The 24,597-nt window shown below is 42.3% G+C and overlaps 1 protein-coding gene and 1 long non-coding RNA gene across 4 annotated transcripts in view; both read right to left on the bottom strand.

The window, feature by feature from the left end:
- NCOA7 (nuclear receptor coactivator 7) overlaps positions 1-24,597 on the bottom strand; it is a 1,085,323-nt gene that overhangs the window by 809,626 nt on the left and 251,100 nt on the right. The window lies entirely within an intron of this gene.
- On the bottom strand, positions 856-1,634 carry LOC147708243 (uncharacterized). The gene is made up of 3 exons (XR_015296493.1): positions 1,552-1,634; positions 1,379-1,449; positions 856-1,052 (listed from the first exon to the last, which is right to left on the bottom strand). It is a non-coding gene; the product is annotated as an uncharacterized LOC147708243 (long non-coding RNA).

Below are 24,597 nucleotides of genomic sequence, written 5' to 3'. Positions count from 1 at the left end.
ACCAGACTGCAAAAGTGAGAACTGAGGGCCAGATGTAGGTAAATCAGAAATACCGATTTCTTAATAGCAAATTTTACCGATTCGGTATTAAGAAATCGCTATTTCCTATGTAGGTAAAGATTCAGTAAAAAATACTGAATCCTTAATATTCCTTATTACCGAAACGGTAATTGAGATTCGGTAATAAGGAATACCTACCCATTAATTTCTATGGGCTTGGAGGCCCATATGAATGAATGTGAAGACATTCAGTATTAGCGATTCGATATTACCGAATCGGTAATACCGGGAGGTATTTCAAGGGTGCCAGGGTGTCCAAAGGACACCCTGTTGCACCCCTGAAATGTGCATGTGTGCACATGTGGCACAGATACATGCCCTATGGGCATGGATGTGTGGCACTTTTAAAAGAGCAAAGAAGTGCTTTTTTAAAGGAAATCCGTAATTACCACCAACTTGAAGTTGGTGATAATTACCGATTTCTTAAGGCTCAAAAGCACTCTTTAATGTGCTTCCTGCATTGCATTTAAGGAATCGGTATTACCGATTCCTTAAATGCAAGAGCAATAAGGAATCGGTATTAAGGAATCGGTATTTACCGATTCCTTATTTACCGAATCCTTACCTACATTAGGAATGGCTAAATACCGGTCGGTTAGCGTATATTTAACATGGACCCCCTGAGTTCATAGAAAATAGATTCCTAGACCAGGGAAAAGTAACCATTTGATATTTAACAATCTAGGCAACCATGAGAGACAATCAAAGAAGTTTTAATAAATGGAAGGGAATTAAGCTACAAAATGTTTGTAAAGAAAACAATTTATTAAGAGTTAAAAAGAACAATATCACATTCACAGATTTAATATGTACGTTAAAAGAGTGTAGTTTAAACAAACTAGACTTAAAACAACAATCTATAAATCACATGGCATGAATCACAATGCAAATGAGAACATATATAAAGTTAAAAAACACTGGAAGTGGCAGATTGGTACTCTACGCGCGTTTCGGCGGCCAGCGCCTTCTTCTGGAGTAGCCACAAAAAGTTTCTAAAAAAATAAATAAATATAGACAGAAATAAGGATTACACACATAGGTAAATGACTTTACAACAAGATAACAGTTTACAGATTTTACAGTAGCTTAAAAATTGAACCTTCCTATTTAAGATAGTCACAAAATAATGACAAATCTTATCAAATTTTTTCATTTCCTTGTAATACTGACCAATATGGAAAAGTAATACAAATTTACTTGAATAGACCCTGTGGTAGAAAATAGATAGGGGCAATGAACCCTCTTTAAGACCATGTAGATATTGATGGCCTTTTAACAAAACTGGCAGAAAAAGATTAGAATGATAATCTATACTTACAAAAAGTTGTTGTAATGATGTAAGGAAAATACTTTTCTTTCTTAGTTTCTTTAGAGAGCGGTTCTAGCTGTCTGGTAACAAGAGTCTAAAGAAAAATTTATTTTCTATATTAATCCTAGCTTTATGCAACATTGATATATATACATATATTTTAGCAATTATAAGACACTTACATGATATGTAGATATAGCGTGTAAAGCTCAATGGCGACGTCTAGTCAAGATAGGACATTAGTATTTTATTTTCTAGATGGACGGATTCCAAACAAGAAAATATCACGCTGTAAAATCACAAGGGATAAAAATGATATTTAGAAAAAAGGCCAGGTTTGTTATCTTATTCTAGCCATATCATCATAGTTGAGTTATCTTTTTGTATTTTGAGGGTGATTTTATGAAAGGGTTCCTAGGCAGATTATCTGAAAGATTCATTGCTGGTTAGTATTGTTAGGTAACCAGTCTACAACTCATTTAAATCCAGGAGATGCAGGTATTGGAGTTTTTTTATTTATCACCCTTATCTTATTCTAAGGAAATTAAGCAAGATAGCGAATGATAGAATCGTTTTAATAAAACTACAAATGGAAGAAACTTGATGCAAAGGGCAATTGTGACAAATAATCCAATCAAAGGAACTTTTCCTTGTTCGTCTTGCTCCTCTTGTACCAACATTTTGAGAGGAGAAGACTTTATACACAATGGACACAAAACATCTGCAAAGGAAATGTCCAATTGCAGATCTTCGAATCTGATCTATTTTATACAATGCCCCTGTCTCCTGGGGTATGTAGGAGAAACCTCCCGTATGATTCAGACACGTTTAAATGAACATCGCTCTGCAATTAGAACTAGAAAACTTGCTGCCCCTATGGTAAAACACTTTTTAGAGAAAGGGCACAATGCTGAAGACTTCTCTTGGCGAGTCTTAGAAAAAATCAGTCAGTCAAAAAGCTTTATTTCGATAAAATTTCATTATCATAAAAGCAAGTTAATAAAATTGGTAACACATATCCAGTTAATAGCAAAAGTATAACATTTACTAGAATAAATATCCTTTAAAAAGAAATTAAACAGAGTATTTAAGCTTTCTGGCTCGAATAGCCCAAGCCCAGAATAAAAATTTAGCTAGGGCACAGACATAGGGTACATAGCTATCTGAAACAAGTATCCTAATTGCCACATCATGGCTCCTGGTTCCCAGCTGTCGGCACAAATTCTTCAGCCACACCCTTCTTGGGTTAGCATATTCCTTGCAGACAAATAAGAAATGGGCTAATGTCTCTGGGTGGGCTAAACATGATGGACACAAGTCGGTTTTGCCTGTACAGGATTTCCAAGTTTTGGTAAAAGTATTCAGTGGCAAAGTACCCGTTCTAAATCTAAAATACAGAGACCGGGCAAATGGTTTCCCGATTATGTCTAAGTAGGGTTCTCGCCTGGGACAGTCTTTAAACATCAAAAAATCCTCTGTAAGCCTGCCAATGGATGTGCTGGAATGTCTTTGGGAGCAAATCCAATCCCGATAAAGCTTTTTGAGTATTTGTTTTGGAGGAGAGGTTCTGCTTATCCAGGAATCCGATAGGCCCAAGTTCGACAATGAGGTTTTCATGTCTTTTAGCCATTTGACTCTGGCCCAATGTGGTGACGCCATTATTTCTTCCAGACCTCTGGCGTAGGCACTAAGTTCCTCTACCCGCCAGATACGGGCCCAAAATAAGAGAGGACGAAATTTCGCAATTTCGCCAATCTGGGTACAGCCAAGGTCCATAAATAAGGGTAAAAGTGGGGTGCTTTGAGGGAGGGACATCATTTGTCTACAGAAATTATTCTCAGAATTTTGTAGAGCTTCGGTAGATGCAGAGCCCCAAAGTTCAGCTCCATAAAGGGCAGAGCTGACACCTTTGGCAGCATAGATCTCAAGGACTGTTCCTATTGGTTTGAACGAACTGGAACGTTGCTCTCTCAATAGGGCACCTGTGATCCTTTTATGGTTCAACAGCATCTTGTCTAGATGGGGGGTCCAATCCATTTTGTCTGAAATGCGTATCCCTAAGTAATCAAATACCTTTACCCTTTCCAAGGGCTCGGTGTTTAAAATAGGGGGACGCACTTGCTGTTTAGGGGGATTAAGGACGAGGTATTTTGTTTTGTTGGTGTTTATTACCAAGCCCCGATCAGTACAAAATGATTGGAAATTGTCCAAGAGTTTCTGTAGTCCCATTGGGGTTTTAGAGATTAGGAGCGTGTCGTCCGCGAAGAGGAGGGTCGGAATGCGTACCCCCGCCAGGGATGGTTCGTCAGATGGGGATTTAAGTAAGTGCTCAACCACCCCATTGATGTACAAGGAGAAAAGGGTGGGAGCCAGAACACATCCCTGGCGGACCCCTCTCTCGACCGGAATACAGCCCGTTTTCTCCCCTCCAGAACCCCACCTAATTTGGGCAAAGCTGTCCTGGTGAAGCCTGACTAGTAAGGATAGTAGAGACTGTGGGAGCCCCATGTTGGCCAGGACCTTCCATAGCAAATCCCTGGGGACAAGGTCAAAGGCAGTCTTTAAATCGATGAATGCGAGATAAAGACTGCCCTTGCCTATCACTACCACCTTCCAGTAAATCATCATAAGCCTGAAGGCCTGCTCTATCGTTCCAGTGCCTACTCTAAAACCGGCCTGAAAATCGGTAAGTATTTTGTTTTCATCTACCCAGTTGAGTATCCTGAGTAAAATAACTTTACCGACAACTTTTTGGCTGACATCTAGCAAGCTAATCGGCCTATAATTGGACGGATCATCCCTTGGGCCTTTCTTGTGGATGGGAACCACCTCCGCCCCCTTCCATGACACGGGAATGGGGGCGCGGATTAGTTTACCCCATTTGACACTATCGGATTTTAGCAAGTCCCCGGGGATGCCATCTGGTCCTGCAGCTTTTTGTGGAATGATGGAGTTTATAGCATATTCTACTTCCTTCAATGTAAAGTCAGGATCGCAAGGGAGAAGCATGTAATTAGTAAAAGGAGAGGATTGGACAGACCCTCTTTCATTCGGGCCATTATGGCAGGAGTAAAGTTTGGAAAAGTGAGCCTCCCATACCTGCCCCGAAATGTTGCAGGTTACAAGGTCACTATCCGGTCTGTTTCGTGCCCTTATGGTGTCCCAGAAGGATTTGGAGTCTTTTTTCATACTGGCTTCCTTAAGGGTTAGCCAGTAGGCATCCTCCCACTCCCTTTTAGCTACCTGTAGGGCCTTTTTATGATCTCTTCTGGCAATTTGAATTAATGGGGGGGGGACTTCCCTTTGACTGCCTCTATTAGGCGAGATTTGGCCTTCCTGCATGTTGCCGAATACCAGTCGTGTTTGCCTTTAGATTTAGATAAAGATTTCTGTTTCCCTGAGGACAATTGCACCCAAAAAAATCTACACCTCTGACACAAATGGAGGATCAGTAATAAGAAAGAAAAGGGAGGTGTTTTGGATTTTTGTCTTTAACACCTTCCACCAGGGGTTAAATAGCGAAATACCATGGGAACATGCCATATGCTAAGTTACCCTCTGTTTGTTAGGTATATCCGCTGATAATAGAATTTTCCCTTGATGCAAATTATATATTCCATATAGTAGCCATTTCCCTATGTTCCATTCATTTTATTCTTTCTCCCATTATGAGCTGTATAGTTTAACCACTTGGATGCTAAGATAAAACTCCACATATAATGAGATTTCCATTGAAATGAATGGGCAGTGCATGACGAGTTACCCTTGTCATTAGCATCCAAGTGGTTAAGTTGAGACTAAAGAATATTTTATCCTAATAATTGAAAATTATATTCTTATAGGGCCTGTATTTATTTAATTATATATTTTTTTCTTCCCCCCCTTTTCGAATTCCACGAATAATAAGCCTTTTTAAATCTTACCTCGCCTTACAAACTGTTCAAGCAAGAGTACCTCTGACCCTCCTTTGAATTTTATCAATAATGAGTCTTTTCCAATTCTTCCTTGCTTTACAAGCTGTTTAAGAAAGAGAACCTGCGGCCCCACAGTAATCCCAACCCACATCTCACAAGAAATAACCTTACTAGACATCTGCCAGTGGTTATAGTCTCCGTTCCACTATTAAGCAGAAGAACCCCTTTCCTTTTCCCGTGTTATATTAAATATATCTTGTTCGTAATCGCCCTCCATTCATTTCCATATACCATTGTATATTACTGGTTTTTTTTCCTATTAAATGCCCATTCCAATATTAGCGAATTACTTTTGAAAATTTCCCTTGTTTTTATTTCAAAAATCTCATCTTTAAATCGCTACTCAATAGAAATGCTAGGACTGAAATATACTTTTCCTGTTCCTTTCCTACCCTGTTAACACATGAAACAGCAATATGGAGTCTTTTCTCAGCGGCAGTAGTCTGCCCTCGACTTCTATCTCTTCAGCGGCTCCAGTCCGCTTTCTACTCCTATGTAAAGCACACCTGAGCCACATCTAATCCCCTCCCAACACTATATAAACACCCGCGCAGACACTTTCAGTCACTTTCTGCTTGTGAATGCTTGCACAAACTTCGAGTCCCGCCGCCGGAAGTAGAGAGCCCTGTTGAATCATTTTGGGTAAGTACACCTTTAGATTAAATAGCACAATCCTAACTCTTAAATTTACCTATTAGCTACATCTCCCTTTTCTTTTATTTTCCAGACAGGGAGTTATTTTAACCTTTAACTAATCATCTCAATTGGAAGAAGAACCACCTTATTAGAGGTAAAACAACAAGAGTTCTCATACAATAATATGTATGTATAGTGATATCCTTTCTTAGGAATATTAAAATAACAGAACCTCAATCGCTTTCTTTGCGCTCCTCTCTTTTTAAATAAATTAAAATTACCTTTTTCTAATTATACAGGGGTTTTGCTCTACCAAACATCTCCACATCAGGAGGATCTCGCTATTTTAAATTACCAAGTATATCCTTCACTTGAATGAATAAGAGGTTCCGGTCGGCGGGATCAGTTATTAACCCTTTTTTTTATTTTTTTATTTTCATACAGGTATCTCACTGAAATTTTCCTTAGAACAACAAAATTAGAATAACACGAATTTCCAAATAGATTAATTATAATGATAGGTTGGTAGTTTATCCATATTCTCAAATTGAGATCAATTTATCTAACCGATCATTACACTAACTAAAATATTATGGATTCTATCATTCGCTATCTCGCTTAATTTCCTTAGAATAAGATAAGGGTGATAAATAAAAAAACTCCAATACCTGCATCTCCTGGATTTAAATGAGTTGTAGACGGATTACCTAACAATACTAACCAGCAATAAATCTTTCAGATAATCTGCCTAGGAACCCTTTCATAAAATCACCCTTAAAATACAAAAAGATAACTCAACTATGATGATATGGCTAGAATAAGATAACAAACCTGGCCTTTTTTCTAAATATCATTTTTATCCCTTATGATTTTACAGCGTGATATTTTCTTGTTTGGAATCCGTCCATCTAGAAAATAAAATACTAATGTCCTATCTTGACTAGACGTCGTCTTTGAGCTTTACACGCTATATCTACATATCATGTAAGTGTCTTATAATTGCTAAAATATATATATATATATATCAATGTCGCATAAAGCTAGGATTAATATAGAAAATACATTTTTCTTTAGACTCTTGTTACCAGACAGCTAGAACCGCTCTCTAAAGAAACTAAGAAAGAAAAGTATTTTCCTTACATCGTTACAACAACTTTTTGTAAGTATAGATTATCATTCTAATCTTTTTCTGCCAGTTTTGTTAAAAGGGCATCAATGTCTACATGGTCTTAAAGAGGGTTCATTGCCCCTATCTATTTTCTACCACAGGGTCTATTCAAGTAAATTTGTATTACTTTTCCATATTGGTCAGTATTACAAGGAAATGAAAAAAATTGATAAGATTAGTCATTATTTTGTGACTATCTTATTTATTTATTTATTTATTTAATTTGTATAGCACGTTATAACCACCGGGGTCTCTAAGCGCTGTTTGTCCAGATTACGTAGTGGGGTTCGGTATTTACTTGATCTTAACACAACGCCTAGAGGCTGCTCCATGCTTGCTTGAACAGTACAGTTTTTAACTTTTTTCTAAAGGATAACAGATTGCATTCCGTCCTTAGTTCTGGGGCCAGTTTGTTCCACAAAGCTGGGAGTGTGTTGGAAAAAGCACGTCCCCCCACCGTTGCCAGTTTAAAACGGGATTGGGACAAGAGGGTAGCGTCCGACGAGCACAAAGTCCTGCTCGGTGTATATGGGGATAGGCGGGATTTCAAATATCTTGGTGCATTACCATACAGCGCCTTGTGTACGATACACAATCCTTTGAATACAACCCTCTGCCGAATCGGGAGCCAATGTAGCTCCTGCATCAGAGGGGAAGAGTGGGCAGTCCTAGGTTTCTTGTAAATCAGCCGGGCTGCGTCATTCATAACCCCCTGTAGCTTTTCCAGCAGCCGCTGGGGTAGACCGATATACAGGGAGTTTCCGTAGTCCAGCCTAGCCAGGATTGTGGCTGAGACCACGTGTCTCAAGGTGGAAAATGAGAGTAGTGCAGAGATCTTCCTCAATTGTCGCATCAGGCCTATACAGGTACCCACTACCGTGGTGACTTGTTTTTTCATGGAGAGTTTATCATCCACGTACAGGCCCAGACTTTTGACTGCAGTCGCCGGTTCCGGTGGCACACCCAGCTCCACAGGCCAGAATTTCTCGCTCCAGGGGTTGCCCGTGATGGAAATAGGCAACACTTCCGTCTTGTCTGGGTTGATTTTTAAGGAGTTATCGGACATCCAATTAACCGTGGCTTTGAGTATGTCCTGCAACCTGGTAGACGCTCCCGGGCCATCATCCAGCCGGATGATTATCTGGGTGTCATCGGCGTAGTTGTATACTAGGCAGTCCATCCTATTCAGGAGTGCAATTAATGGCTGCAAGTAAATATTAAAGAGTAGGGGTGACAGGGCAGAACCCTGTGCAACCCCACAAGTGATGGGAGCAGAGGTGGAAAGGAAGTCTCCCAACTGTACTCTTTGTGTCCTGCCCTGCAGGAATGATGTAAGCCATGCATGTGCTGTACCCCTGATACCAAAATACCTCAACCGCGACAATAGTTGTTCATGACACACGGTATCAAAGGCCGCGGAGAGATCCAGTAGTACCAGGGAGCTCGGTGTTTTTATATCAGCTCGACTCCTCAATTCATCCAGGATTGATAGCATGACTAATTCCGTGCTATGGTTGGCACAGAACCCTGCCTGATTGGGCTCCAGCAGATTATTGCTCTCTAGATGTCCTGAGAGCAATGCCAGCACATGCTGCTCAATCATCTTAGCCAAAAAAGGCAACTGGGAGATGGGTCAGAAGTTCTTCAAACACTTCGTGTCCGATCCAGGTTTTTTTAGTAGAGGAATCAGGCGAGCCTCTTTGAAAGCTAGAGGGACCTGTCCTGTGTGAAGGGAAGTGTTCAACAAATGCAAGACTTCTTTCTCAATACCTGGCAGTGCCAATTTGAACACATCAGGAGGGCATGGATCAGCCTGGGATCCATCTTAAATAGGAAGGTTCAATTTTTAAGCTACTGTAAAATCTGTAAACTGTTATCTTGTTGTAAAGTCATTTACCTATGTGTGTAATCCTTATTTCTGTCTATATTTATTTATTTTTTTAGAAACTTTTTGTGGCTACTCCAGAAGAAGGCGCTGGCCGCCGAAACGCGTGTAGAGTACCAATCTGCCACTTCCAGTGTTTTTTAACTTTATATATGTTCTCATTTGCATTGTGATTCATGCCATGTGATTTATAGATTGTTGTTTTAAGTCTAGTTTGTTTAAACTACACTCTTTTAACGTACATATTAAATCTGTGAATGTGATATTGTTCTTTTTAACTCTTAATAAATTGTTTTCTTTACAAACATTTTGTAGCTTAATTCCCTTCCATTTATTAAAACTTCTTCGATTGTCTCTTATGGTTGCCTAGATTGTTAAATATCAAATAAATACCGGTCGGTAACACTGAAATTTACTGAATTTCGGCAATAACGACCGGTATTTAGCCACCTACATCTGGCCCCAAATGAAGTTTGTTAGATGGCGGCCCTTACAGCCTACCGCCCCCTCAAGCTACCTCTCAAGACTGGTAAATGGGGATAACAAGCATTGGCATAGCCAATAGGTCTCGTCTTTGGGACCTTATAAGTATTTAGTAATGCAGCCAATGTCCTTGGTGCAACTACATCAACTGTTGCATGGCTAAACACTTATAGGGTCCCAAAAGCTAGGCCAATCGGCTATGCCAATGCTTGTTTTCACTTTAAGCCATGTGCATAACAAGCCACAACAAGGAAGATTTGGGCCAGGAAAGGAGGGAGCAGAACGGACATCACATATTAAGCAAGGCACACCGAGAAAGGTGCGTAGGAAGAGGAAAGGAGCAGCACAGATGGCAAGGGAGGGGAAAGGAAGGGTTGACAGCGGGGGGGGGAAGGTGAGGGAGCACTAACAACAAGTGGACAGTTGGGAGGGTGTGGGGTGGGTAAAGCAGCACGAGGGAGCTAAAGGAGGGCATGGAGAGTGCAATTACAGCAATTTGGCGCAGGAAGACGGGGTCAATGCAGAAAGAGGAGACTCAGTACAAACATGTATGGAATGCGGAGAAGAAAGTTTAAAAACAAGCATTGGAAATGCAATAGGTCTCGCATTAGAAAAGTTGGAGCTATTGGTTTTATAAATGACTTTTTTTTTGTTTATGTGTTGGTCTTGAAAATAGCAAAATTAATAGCTTTGTCATTTACAATGCCAATAGTTTTAACTTTTTGCAAACGTGACACCTATAGCATTTGTAATGTAATATGTGTTGTATTTACATGACTATAAAAAGAAACAGGCTTGTAAATACAAACGTTTAGTTTTGTGAAAATGCACTGCATCCTTACAGCGTCTTCCACTGGGGAGCATTTAACCAGGTAAACACAGAAACACAATAAGTTTCAGAAAAAAAGCAGTCTATGGTTACTAAACTCCACCATCCTTGCATGCTGCTTTAGTTCCGGAGGCTCAATGTGACCGGAGTTCCACAAAAACACTGCTCCAGCTGGAAACAACATGCAATTGTTCAACATGAAAACTGTCATGATCCCGAACTGCAGATTATGTGATAAAACAACACTTGCCGACGGAGCAATATGATGAACGCTGAAAAACAGAGGTGGAAGAAGCCACGTTTGTACTGCTATAAGACAAAAAAAATGTTTGCTTGAGCAAATGATGCCAGTGTTTTGTGTTCAAGCTTCGTGGGTGCAAATAATTAAACTTTCAAGCCTTATCCACAACAAAACTTAAGATGCTACGCTGTCAAAAAGACATAAAAGTCAGCAGCTTAAAAAATATATTGGTGTCTATGCGAGCCATTGCCTTTTTAAGAACCTAAAACACAGCAAAGCTTTGTTCATAATGTCTTGCTTCATTCGGTTTTTGGCTACGAGGAGCACAGTGCACAAATGCTGGGACCACTCGGGTCCGATCCAAGTAGATAAGGTAAACAAAAGCTCCAGAGGTCATTCACACAGCATTGGAGGGAGGGGGGGGAACAGCAGAGAGAGTGGGGTATGACTTTATGCCCCGAGGCGAAGGATCCATGCTGTTATTTCTAAATGAGTCGGCTCTTGTACTGTGCGCGTAACCGCCCCCTATTCAAGCTTTCAGGAGCTGTGCTGCAGCTGTAGTATACCGCATTTGTGCTTGCGCGATGCAGTGTAGGAATGGCTGTTTGGTGCCGGAGTGGGCTGAATGTCTGCACAGTGGAGTTTTAATGTCTGGTATGTTAGCTATGGAGTATTGAAGAGACTGAGAAAATCAGTAGCGAGTGGAGACCCCTCCAAACAAGATGCAGCGGCGTTCTTTAATGCCACAGGACTTCAGCCACACTACCTACAGTTCCAGCAGTCCACGGTGCTGCTGTGCTGTTCCACGTGACATTATTGCAACACAACCATCACCCACCAGACATTTAAGATGCAGCTCTGACATTTTTTATGCTACGGGACTTCAGCCACACGCACTAACAGTCCAAGGCGCTGCTGTGCAGCTTCAAACTAGAGTAATGCAACTAAATCAATAGCCAGGGCCACTGGAATTATGCGGCATGCGAGGGACAAATTATGTGATAGGGTTGAGTAAATTATGCGGCAAGAAAAAGCAAATGCCGAGGGAAATATGTTATTCTATTACTGGGCTTTCAGTTATCCAAATGCATTCTGAGATTTGTAGTATAAGTGCCATAGATGGATGAAAGGCGGCCCTCACCTCACTTTGACAAAGACAGTATTGATTTCTGCAACTCCACCCTGAAAACTCTATCGCAGCTTCTGGTGAAACAGCGGTTCTGAAGTAGCGGACCACACAAGTTCGGGAAAGTGAAGCCAGGACAGAGGGGCAACACAGAGTTACTGAAGGAAAACAATTCTATGAAAAAAAGAAGATGAGTGCTCCCGACACATGTCAAGTGTGGGGAAGAGTCTGCTGTAGGTATCCCCTGCCCCCACCCCAGCATGTGCATGAGGAGACAGATGGGGGCGTGGGCGTTAAACAGGAGCTGCATTTATTATCCTGTTAACAGCACTGACCGTGGTGGGAACGCTGAACACCACACCCCCACCAAAGGAATCCATGATCATTTTAAAACAAGGAGGAAGAAAGTGGCGAGGCATCCAATACAAAGCAGCGAAGGGCGAGGAGACAGGCACTCCTCTGAAGGAATGCAACTTTAAGTAACATTAAACACGTCATAGCTCTTAAACCATTCACTTCTTATATTGATTCTTTCCAAATATTTCACACTACAAAAAGGTGGTGTTTTTTTTTTGTCCTGAAGCTGAGTGGCTCGGGGGCTGCTTTGCAGGGGGCTGTGGGGACCTTCAGCTCTTTACCTTCCTGCCAGGACCTGAGATCACAGGACCAGGGTTAGCGAACTCATGTGGGAGGAAATGAGAGAACGGTATAGTGCTGGCAGCGGAACACACCATCTCGGGCGCTGAATGGAATGTTATAAATATTGCAATTATTTAAATGTCGGATATAAGTGCACTATGTTTTAAATGACCCGTGACAATTGCACATAGAAATTTACGCGAACACATGCAGAAATTGTGAGGATATTTCTGTCTACTGTTTACTACTGTACAAGTGACTGTGTCATGAGTACAACCCTGTGCCCCATGTGCATGCACATATATGTATTGTGCGCCTGGCTAGATACCACTGAAGTTATTATCTTAACTCACAAGGACAGCTAAGGATTAACACAGCAGACTACGCTCACAATTCATTAAATAAATAAACATAGCACGGCTGCTAAAGTTAGCGGACCGCGAGGACGAATAATGAAACAAGACGGAGGGCATTGCTGTGGGGAGGGGGGAGGAGAAATGCGACACGACCGCAGCAGGGAGCGGAGCAGGGAGAGCGGAAATGAGGGAGAGACACGGCCTGGCGGCTGTGAATAGTGTGAAGCAGCAGGGGCCTTTGAAGTGAAGCTAAGCTTCACTTCAAAGGTGTGGGAGGAGTGCGGCTGAGGCAGATCGCACGCTGGGGGAAGCTTGTGGGGCGGAGCGGGAAGAGCTGCTGGGGAACAGATGGCTGGCGATTTGATGCTGTGCACGTGCATTTTAGGTCAATGCGCTTGCGCATTGCCCTAAAAGCGCACAGGCACAGCATCAAATCACCAGTCTAGTTAAACCTCTTTTTAAGCCCCTATAGTCTCGCTCCGCTCAATTGAGAAGTGAGACCTAATGAAGCAGCAGGGGCCTTTGAAGTGAAGCTAAGCTTCACTTCAAAAGTGTGGGAGGAGTGCGGCTGAGGCAGAGCGCACGCTGGGGGAAGCTTGTGGGGCGGAGCGGGAAGAGCTGCTGGGGAACAGATGGCTGGCGATTTGATGCTGTGCACGTGCCTTTTAGGTCACTGCGCTTGCGCATTGACCTAAAAGCGCACAGGCACAGCATCAAATCACCAGTCTAGTTAAACCTCTTTTTAAGCCCCTATAGTCTCGCTCCGCTCAATTGAGAGGCGAGACCTAATGAAGCAGCAGGGGCCTTTGAAGTGAAGCTAAGCTTCACTTCAAAAGTGTGGGAGGAGTGCGGCTGAGGCAGAGCGCACGCTGGGAGAAGCTTGTGGGGCGGAGCGGGAAGAGCTGCTGGGGAACAGGTGGCTGGCGATTTGATGCTGTGCACGCGCATTTTAGGTCAATGCGCTTGCGCATTGACCTAAAAGCGCACGGGCACAGCATCAAATCGCCAGTCTAGTTAAACCTCTGTTTAAGCCCCTATAGTCTCGCTCCTCTCAATGCGCATGCGCATTGAGAGGCGAGACCTAAAAAGTAACTCTGAAGAGCGCAGCCTGTGGAAGGACACTGGCTGCCAGCCAGAAGCAGTATTTGGTCCAAGGAACAGCCAAGGAAAGAGGAAGTGAAACCTGATTACGGGACCCTAAAGCTGGTGACCAGTGAGTAGCAAAAAAATGAGAGTAACCACGAAGCCTACAAATGGTAAGTAATGGGTGGGATGTAAGCCCCTTTTAAGATTTTCTTTTTAATTACAAGCGATTTTGCAAGCACAGCGCAAGAACTCTGCAGGCAAAACCTAAAAACAAACCCACCTTGCCGTAAAACACGACTGCACACAGCCAAAAAAATGTCCCACACACTGATCTGTCAGACCAGCCCATTGGGCACTGCCTGATTGCCCTGCAGGCCAGTCCGACCTTGAAGCAGTGTGGTGTATGCTGTGGAAGATATTAAGCTTGATGCTGTCATGTCAGCTGTACAGTGTGCTGCAGTGCAGTCTCTGTTTCGTGAGACATACAAAGCAATGTGTAAGAGCTGTACAGGTAAATTGCATAGACAACCGCAGGAAGCCAATGTTGACTAAGGTTGGGAACCTGACAGATTCTGGTACTGGCAACTACTTTTATGTTGGAAATGGGCTTCTGGCCCTCCACCCTACTCAATGAAACTGTGTCTTGGGACACATGCAGCACCAACTGTGCACATTCAGTGTATGTGCCTGTGTGCCAATTGGATCAGCAGTTTGAAGGGGGCGTGATGAGCTGGAGCCTTCTCCCCCATCATGAACAATCATGAATGGTTTTCTCGCGTTGTGTGATAGCTGAGGGAAGGTGTCAAATGACATTGGAAGCCCAACTAGATGCACTCATAAGAATCAGCAGCCCATCAAGTGGAAAAAATACTATTTCCTAGTTGGTTCAAAAGTAAGAACGGATATAAACCTAGAATGTGTCTTACTTCCTCTAGCACTGTGTGTTCATAACCCATGTGAGTCAATGGGTGCTAAGTAAGTATGTGTATGCATGTAAACATTTAAATTGATTAAATAAAACAACTCTTTTGGAAGTTCATAAATGTTTATTACTGCTACCTTACTTAGTAGAAAACATTATATTAGTCTTGAACAATGAAAGATTGAGTTACAACTTGCAAACATTAAAATATCTGCATTGTACTGAACACATGCACTATTTTCCCAGAACTAGAAAGAGCAACCTAAACATTGCACAAGGATCTCTGCAACAAATGATTTACCCTACCGAGCTATCTTACAGAGAATGCAAGCATGTGATATCATGCTCCAGGCTGTTTTCTAATGATTTAAACTTGTGATATTCGATTACACGTGCTGTCTAATGAGTTCAGTACCACCAGAGCCGTTGAATTCACATATAATTCTATAACAGGTTCCATAATCCTATAAAGTATCTTAAAATGCAGTCTGTTTGCGACCAATAAATTAAGCCACAATTCCTTTGCAATCATATTTTTCAATAACAAGTTCTTTGTCTTTTGTAAATAAAAAATATTTCTTGGCAGACCAAAGGCAAACTGTTATTGTCTATACTGTTATTTACTTCGCCATCATGACTCCACTTCTCTGAGATCTAGCCCAATTTTTAGATTCTTGGAAAGAATTTTTCAATTTCCAGCACTTAAGGCAACAGGACAAATGCTTAGACCACTAAACAGAAGGAGGCAGCATATAACCAGATAGTAACAGGCACTTTGGAGGCAATGTTAAAAGAGAGAAATCCCAAGAGATCACCAACAAAAGAGCTGACACTGAGGGCATAATTAGGATTAGAGTGGAGTGGTATACTTGAGGTGGTGGTAAAACAACCTGTCCACTTCTAAATTATTTATATGACCCAATGAAGAAAGACAACCTGAGTGCTGGCACTGTCCTCAAATTCACCCTTTTTCTCTGCTGTTGTTTGGCTTTGTATGTTAGCTGGACTATATGCCTTCAGTCATTGTAATGGATCAGTGTAGCACAAATCACTCGGTGATCTGCGTCTCCTGCTAACAAGATTTAGATGCATATCCATGTTAAAGCAACTCATCATGTACATGTTTAATTAATCAATCCAGACTAATGTCAGTTAATTATGGTAGACAATTTCATGATCCACGAAATACATCAATTCATTATTAGCCCCATTGCATCTCAGAGGTAAGCCCATCTTCAGGTGGCTCCTATATTACAGGCATGGTGTATATCTCTTAGAGACCTTTGGTGATTAGCGCTTTATAAATGCAATAGAATAGGTGTAAATGGGGATGTTAGGCACTCACTGAGACGCCAACCTTTGCGTAAACATCCATACAAGTGTCTTGTAACATAATGAACTAACAATAGCCTAGGTTGATTAATTGAAAATACATTTGACGAACTAGCTTAATTAACACTGACATAAATTACAAACTGTGCAGCTGGTGACAGAGGTCACCGAAAGATTTGGCTACACTGATCTACTTCTGAATTGTGCTAATTACGATACTGTATCTGGCAACACCAAAAACATTTTTGTTGAGAATAGGTGGGAAATGTCTGCAAAAAAAAGACCCTGGAATCTGACACATCATGTGATAAAGGGCTTGGGGTTTCCGGGATTACCATGTTATTCCCAAAAATTCTATTGGGGCAAAAATCATAACGCATGGTAACTGGGTGGGTGTGTGGAAATCTACCTTTTTAGGGGTACACTGGTGCAGGGTCACCCTTTTGTCCATGGGTTCATAAACTAACAAAGTAGAGATCAGCACTGGCGTAGGAATAAATAACAAGTTTATTAATCATTCATGAGTGGGACCACATCCACAAAGCACTCTTAAGTGCTGGAGGAGGTAGTACACTGAAGTCAAAGAACACAGGTCTTTTGTACAAGTTTTGTGCATTGTAGGCATGTGAACAGAAATAGGGAGGACAAGTTTTAGGATTAGTTTTCAGCAAACAAGGTCAGATAAATAACTACTTGGTCAGCAAAGGGGGTGTTGGAGCAGGAGTGCTTATGGCAGTAGTAAATGATTGACAGTTAACAGACGCTGCAGCTTATGCCAAGTAAAATATTACACGTTTTCCACAGACAGCCCTTTTGGCATAAGCTAAGACATTTTCTTATGCTTTAAAAGGGGTACGATAAATGTGATGTGCATCAATCAGAATCTTATCGCTGACTTCTCGGTCTATTGCTATACGGGCATTTACAGTTTGGATATTTGTTTTAAATGGTAGACAAGTAGTACAAGTGGAAATACAGAGGAACCAAAGCATTGGCCCATACTGGATACATAAGCGCCTGATTTTCCTGCTATTCAAAGCCGCACCAACAAAAAAAGAGTCCCAAATTAAAGTCAACATATTGCTGTAATGCAGTGTCAGTTTGATCCACTTCATCATTATTTATAGTTCTTTTGAATCGGTTCAAGGAAATGTCATTAAACAGTTTTTGCAAGTGCTAGGAACACAGGAGGAAGCAAGAAGGACACGTAGCATGTTTCGGACCATCCGATTGGTAGATGATAGTAGCCTTTACTCCCACAAACGAAATAAGTGTTGTGCGAGATAGAAAACTGCTATTGTTTGTTCCAGTAATGTTCAATACTGTGGTACAGTCACCTTTTCCACTGGGATACTACCAAAACTGCTCACACAAAGATTTGCTCGGGCTCTAGTAACAGCTATGACAGAAGGCCCGTTACCCTTGGTCGTTCGAGTGTTGGGGAAAACATAACTTGGGGTAAACATAACGTGTGGAGGAATTTCCTCTGCGATACTCCTCCATTTGCCATACAGTTCCTTTAGCTTGTAGGCCCCCTTCCTCATCGGGGTAAGAAACTTTGTTCATTAGAGGCATGTAGAAGTTTGAACCAAGCTGGTTATGAACCATTGTGAGAGAATGCCAGTTGTGACAACTGGATCCCTTTTATGTTCTGATAAGGAGGAATCTTGACACAAACCCAACAGTTAGTAGCATTGCTTAGCTGGTGTGTCTGATGCAACATTCGAAGAAATGAATTGTTTCTCAGATTTTGCCGGTATCCCTGTTCATGTTGCGGCAAATCAAAAAAGTGATGGTGCTCTTTTGCAGCAAGTGATGTAACAGTAATGTTAGGTAAGGAGGCTCCATGCATTTCTTCCTCCACTATCCACCTTACAGTAGCGATGATGGCAATAGTCAAAATCAGACCAAGGATGCAGACTGTACAGCCATTGCACATTATTGCAGCGATCTCCGTCTTCTTAGGCGAGCTCATTTTCATTGGCAAACAACAAAACAGATGATGCCCTAAGGTCCTGTCAGGTGTTGGTTTCTTCACTAACGTTAAGACGAGTAGTCACTAATAGGGTACCCCCTCTGTAGCCAGTCTTTAAAGACCCAGGACAGTGGCTCAAACAGTCTGTTTCTGTGCTGAAGTGTCTTTCTTCCTGGATCGAAGCAGATATCTAGATGTACCAGAGATGGTGTGGTCCCTGAAGACTTCTTCAGGTCCTTCAGGTGCCGCAGCTCGCCTTTTCTCGGTAATCAGAATGTTATGGTGATCTGTCAATGCAGCTAGGCTCACGAGGGCATCTGGCATGGAATCGCCAGACCGCAGATCGTGGCCTTCACCCTGCGACCTGTCTGGAAGAACTTCCCGTACCTGCTGATAAATAAAAGACAAGCTGTCAGTTAACTCGGACAAATAGTCACTCATCAACACATGGAGTACATCATGTACAGGGCGAGGCTTAGGGACTCCCCAAATATTCATGTGCCTCCCAAAGACTATTTCATGCGGTGTAAGGCCAGACCGTGTATGTGATATTGATCTGATGGAAAGCAGAGCTAGGGACAGTGCATCAGGCTATTTCAAAGACGTGGAAGCCTGTATTTTAGCCGATTTCAATTTCAGGGTTGAGTTGTAACGCTCCACGAGGCCTGCTGACTGGGGGTGAAAAGCGGCAGGAAATTTCTGCTTAATCCCCAACCCTTTCATGACATATTCTACAACTTGCCCAATATAATGAGGTCCGTTGTCCATTTGCAGGACCTCAAAAGATGCAGTTGGTGTCGCAAACCCTCCTGTTGGAGTTTGCATTCACTTTCCAAGATTATACTGAAGACAGACCAAACAAGATTGGACCATCTTTTTAGCAGTGCCGGCAATATCAGGATGATCCCAAACTTGCATAAGTTGTTTTACCATTGAGGATGCAACAACATGTGCTGGCTCATGTGCCATGTGAATCATGGGGTATAAGTAGGCTGTGGGTAACTTCCATTTGGTCATATCTTTATTCCTCCAACAACCCTCATCATCCAGTGTTCCCTCTTTAGACCACTGATCTAGTTCATTAGCAGAGGCAGATTGTTGCATGTCCGGCACTTCCTGTCTGGCATCATGCCAAGGTTCAGCTTGTGGCTTCACCACATACATGGAGTTGGTACTTCGCTGCATTGCGGTCTCGCGGGCTGTGTGATCCGCAAATGCATTTACCTGCTCCTATTTTATCAGTCACTTTCTTGCGTGCACTACACTTAACAATTGCCACTTTCTTAGGAACGGTTAGGACAATAAGAAGGTTATGCACTAATACTCCATGCACTATCTGTGTCCCATTTGAGGTGAGGAAACCTCTTTTTTTCCATAAGCGATCAAAATTATATGCCACTCCGAATGCGTACTGGCTGTTGGTAAAAATATTGACAAGTAAGTCTGTACTAAGCTCACATACTTTTGTTAGTGAGTGTAGTCTGGAGTTCCTAATACTGTTGTAGATGAAAGAGCTTGGCGTGAATGTTGGAAGGCATTCTGACATTCAGTTGTCCATGGGAAAAGGCATCGGAGTATCTTTAGTCAAAAAGGGCCAACAAAAGTTTAATAGTGTGAGAAAAACTGCCTACAAAAAAATGGTGAGGCCAATCAGTGCACACACATCCTTCTGAGTGCGGGGTACAGGAGTGTCTAGAATGATCTGAATGTGGTTTGGTGTGAATGCACGTCCCCCTTAGACAGGAGTGACCTAAATAGGTAACCTGCTGTCTACAATACTGCAATTTCTTTTGCGAGACTTTGTGATGATGGAAGGCAAGAAATGATAACAATAACAGTGTTCCTTCTTCACAGTAGGTAAGGACGCCAGGGCGGCATCCTCATTGATAAGACAGGATCTCTTAACCATTAAATAATTGTTATTTAAAATAACACGCACACCTTCCGGAGAACAACGTATTGTGGCACGAAAATATTTAAGCATATCGATACCCACAATATTGTCAGGTGTGGTAGGAGAAAGCAAAAATTGACATGCTGCAGTGAATTTGTCAAGTCTGAATTCAAGTGGCTGTGAAAGTGGACTAGGTGTAGGAGTCCCCTTGAATCCTACAGATGTTATCATTATGTCGGTCAGGAGAGCCCTGGGAAACAATTTTTTTAGACAGAGAACTACAGGTAGCCTCTGTATCAACTAGAAACCGATCAGTAAATCCCAAAACGTTTGCGTCAATATGAGGACCCATTTGATATACTGGCACCTCAAACGGATCCTTACGCCGTCCTAGGCATCCCTATGCGTAATCAGAATCTGCAAGGACTTCATCAGAATAATCAGACATTCAATATTGATTTTGTTTATCAAAGGTATTAGAGTAATTTGGTCATTGTTCAACTGCTTCAAATCTGGGGCGAGCTCCTGTACCTCCCCTGTTTCCTAAATTCCATGGGCGTTTTCTCACACAACCCCTTCCCCGTTGGTACTGCTGACTTTGCAAAAGTGGGAACTCAGAACGCCATGCCCAGTCTCTTTATATGCTCCTTCCACCTCCTCATAGAAGGCGGCAGGATTTTTCCTGGGGGTCGGGCAAAGCAGCCTTAAGAGCCATCACATCTGTTCTACTCCAAGGAGTGTAAACCCAATTATATATAAAATATCCCTTTGCATCATCCGAAATTTTATCACCATTTCTTCCCACACCCTTAGGAAGAACATAAAGGGTTGCAGCTTCATGCATGGGTTTTATAGCAACTATACTACTAACAGGTGCAACCTCATCCACCGGAGCATCTACTTTCTGTGCTTGGGATTGAACTGTTTCTACACCTTTCTATTTTCTAGCTACTTCTTGCTCTTTTCGTAAACGTAATGTTGCGTCTCGTATTTTAACCACTCGTCTCATCATATCAGATAAGGAAGAAAAAGGGAAAGTCCCATCTGTTAATCGATTATAATCAGTATTTCTATCCTTTGGCTCTAATTCCTGAGAAATGTGTCTATAATCAAATATTACCTCCCAAACAATTGTTTTCCACAAAATAAAATTGCTCTGTATTTATTCACTGTTGAACCATAGTTACAATGTACGATGCAGAGTGAGGCCGGCGAGCCTCCTCCCTAGCAGCGGTTTTTAATTTATCTTTTTCTGCTCTAGTCAAAGTAGAGTGAGTCTGTCGCCCAACTTGCTTATCTTGTTCTTTGTCATCTGAAGACAAATGCTCATTGTCAGAAACCTCATCAGGGGCCCTTGGAGTGGGAAATGTATATGGGGGTCGGGGGCATTTAATAGGATGCAGTCATCCTGAGGTTTATTAAGTATGGGATAAATAGGGCGCCTAATAAGATACTGACCATTTACCTCTGATCGACGTTCCCTATCTTCTTTTTTCCCCCTTCTTTTCTTTATTTTTTAATTCTAGCACTTTTTGATATATTGTTTTACGTTGTTCTTTTTCTGCTATAGCTTCTGCTCTCTTCGCTCTCCCTCGTACTTCTTTCTCCCACGTACGCACACAATCAAACATATCCTTTCTACTTTTTCTTTTAAACAAACACTGCTCTACATATTGAACCTTTTTAAAATCAAATGACCCATTCACTGGCCATTGAAGATCAGAATCTTTCTTTGTGTATTTGTTCCACAGTGGACCGTACATTATGGAAGAAATACCATATTTGACATACATGTCTCTAGTAGGTGTCCCCTCTGGGGGAGCCGGCTGACATCGTTCTAAACTAGCTTTGGTACCACAAGAGCAGCAATACCATTTACGGAGTGTGCTGAGAACAGGCATGTTTCATAAATATATATAAAATATTACTACTAAAAATAAAAAATACTTCAAAAGGAGAAAAATCTCCACATTACCTGCCTTCAATTTTTGCAAAAATTAAATACCAAATTCAAACAAAAAGCCCAGGCTTAACAAATCAAGAGTGTAGCTTTAGCGACATTACCAAACAGAAGACTCCAACTCCCACCTGCTGATCTCAGGCCGACCTAATGGTCACTACAAAATTGTGCCAAAGAAAACCCAAGTTGAGACTGGCCATCACCTGGAGGGTCAAATCAGGAAAAATTGAAAATTCACGTCGGTCTGCAAAGACAAAGGTCTCCTTGTGCAGTGCGCTTCCTCAGTAAGATTCCAATCCTCTGTCAAGACCACTCCTTCGGACGACTGTGTCTCCAATGGAGTTCCTCGACGGGCGCCAACTGTGGAAATATACCTTTTTGGGGGTACACTGGTGCAGGGTCACCCTTTTGTCCACGGGTTCAAAAACTAACAAAGTAGAGATCAGCACTGGAGTAGCAATAAATAATAAGTTTATTAATCACTCATAAGTGGGACCACATCCACACAGCACTCTCAAGTGCTGGAGGAGGTAGTACACTCAAGTCACAGAACACAGGTTTTTTATACAAGTTTTGTGCAGTGTAAGCAAGTGAACAGAAATAGGGAGGACAAGTTTTAGCAATCGTTTTCAGCAAACAAGGGCAGATAAATAAGCACTTGGTCAGCAAAGTGCGAGGGGGAGCAGGAGTGCTTATGGCAGTAGTAAATGATTGACAGTTAACAGATGTACTGACATCTACAACTCTCAGCACGTACATTGTTTTTAGCTAAGTCAGGAAGTCAACTAAAATAGATCGCACAGGCAAAGTGAAAAGACGAAAGAATTACGAAGGAAACTTAAATGGACACCAAAGCCAAAATGGCTGCAGCTTATGCCAAGTAAAATATTACACGTTTTCCACAGGGGGAGGGAGGAGAGAGGGGGGACTGTGGGAGGGAGGTTGTTGGAGGGTATGTACTGTCCTGAATCGAACCATTCCACTCGTAATATTGTAAACTTTGACACATAGCTATTGTAAATGCCATGTTTTCTTGCTTAGGTTATCTTTGCTCATTAGAAGTGTCCATCTTCGACAAGAGGAGAGATGCTTTGTGGCTCGAGATATAGATTTTGCAAACCAGATGTTCATATTATGGCTACTTGTGAAGGCTGTGTACCAGCTCTCATGAGCTCAGCTACGCACTTGTCTGTATTCATGGTGAGGGTGTAGTCATGCCATAGATACTAGAAAGGGTCTGTCATAGAGTATAAATTTGACATTTGTCTTTGCTCAGGTAGTCTATCTCCGCTGCAGAAGTAGGGGGATCCCATTGCCGGTTTGCTCTGCGAATCACAAGCTATGATTTCTCATAAACATTTTCAGACTCAACCAAATTGTGCAAGAAAGTTTTCTTCAACACCTGCTAATAAGCAGGGATCTCAGGGGGCACACATGTTCTTGATTGGACTTCAAAACATTTGTTGGAAAAGAAGTCATTAACGTGCAGCCTTTCAGCAGAAGAACGCATTGTCTGAACGTGTTTTAATATCTTTTGCAGTAGGCTACTTCATCTGTGGCATAATGTTTTCAATGACATAAATTAAATATTTGTGATATGCTGTGGCTCTGACATTATGGAGCTGATACAAACTCTAACAAGCATTGGCAAAGCCAATAGGCCTCACCAATGAAAGAGCTATTGGCTATGTGAATGTTTTTTAGCCATTCTGGTCCTGGGGGAGAGTCCAGGAGATACCAGGCACTGCTGTAATAAATCTTGATCCAATTGCTCCGGTGTGGCATCTGGTGAGCTAATACCTGACCACCCATCAGCCGGAGGTGAAATGTTAGCAGGCCCTCAGGCCCAGTCATTCAGGCCCGCAGCCCCGCCTCTCCCTCATCATAGGGTTTCTCGACAACAGAATAACATTTTACTATTTGGTTTTCTGCTGCATTCCACCGCACCCAGTAATTCTGTGCATGCAATTCTAAAAGCGGTACAAAAGGGGGTGGTGATGGACTGAGCATCTGAATCAATCAAACACTCACACCCAGTCAAAAGATCTGGGTTTAATCCATCACCGTTCTTTAGCCCACTCTGCCACCCCAGTTCAGACATGGCTATATGCAAATCAGTCTGACCCTGTGCCTCATGGGAACAGTCCAGCCCGAACTGCCAAGCCATGTCTTCCCTGGACCGGAAACAAGCTTCCGAGGTCCGGTTTCTGGCATTCCAGCAGTCTTCAGCCCGGCTTGCTTGAATCCTGTGGCAAAGTGAGCAAGGGACTCACGTCTGAGCATACCCTGCTACACTTATGGTGGCCAAAAGCGGTACAAAAGGGGGTGGTGATGGACTGAGCATCTGAATCAATCAAACACTCACACCCAGTCAAAAGATCTGGGTTTAATCCATCACCGTTCTTTAGCCAACTCTGCCACCCCCGTTCAGACATGGCCATATGCAAATCAGTCCGACCCTGTGCCTCATGGGAACAGTCCAGCCCGAACTGCCAAGCCATGTCTTCCCTGGACCGGAAACAAGCTTCCGAGGACCGGTTTCTGGCATTCCAGCCGTCTTCAGCTCGGCTTGCTTGAATCCAGTGGCAAAGTGAGCAAGGGACTCACGTCTGAGCATACCCGGCCACACTTATGGTGGCCAAAAGCGGTACAAAAGGGGGTGGTGATGGACGGAGCATCTGAATCAATCAAACCCTCACACCCAGTCAAAAGATCTGGAATG

This window comes from Lissotriton vulgaris, chromosome 6 (assembly GCF_964263255.1).
Source record: "Lissotriton vulgaris chromosome 6, aLisVul1.2, whole genome shotgun sequence".
Classification (NCBI taxonomy): domain Eukaryota; kingdom Metazoa; phylum Chordata; class Amphibia; order Caudata; family Salamandridae; genus Lissotriton; species Lissotriton vulgaris.
This window is presented reverse-complemented; position numbering and strand designations above follow the sequence as displayed.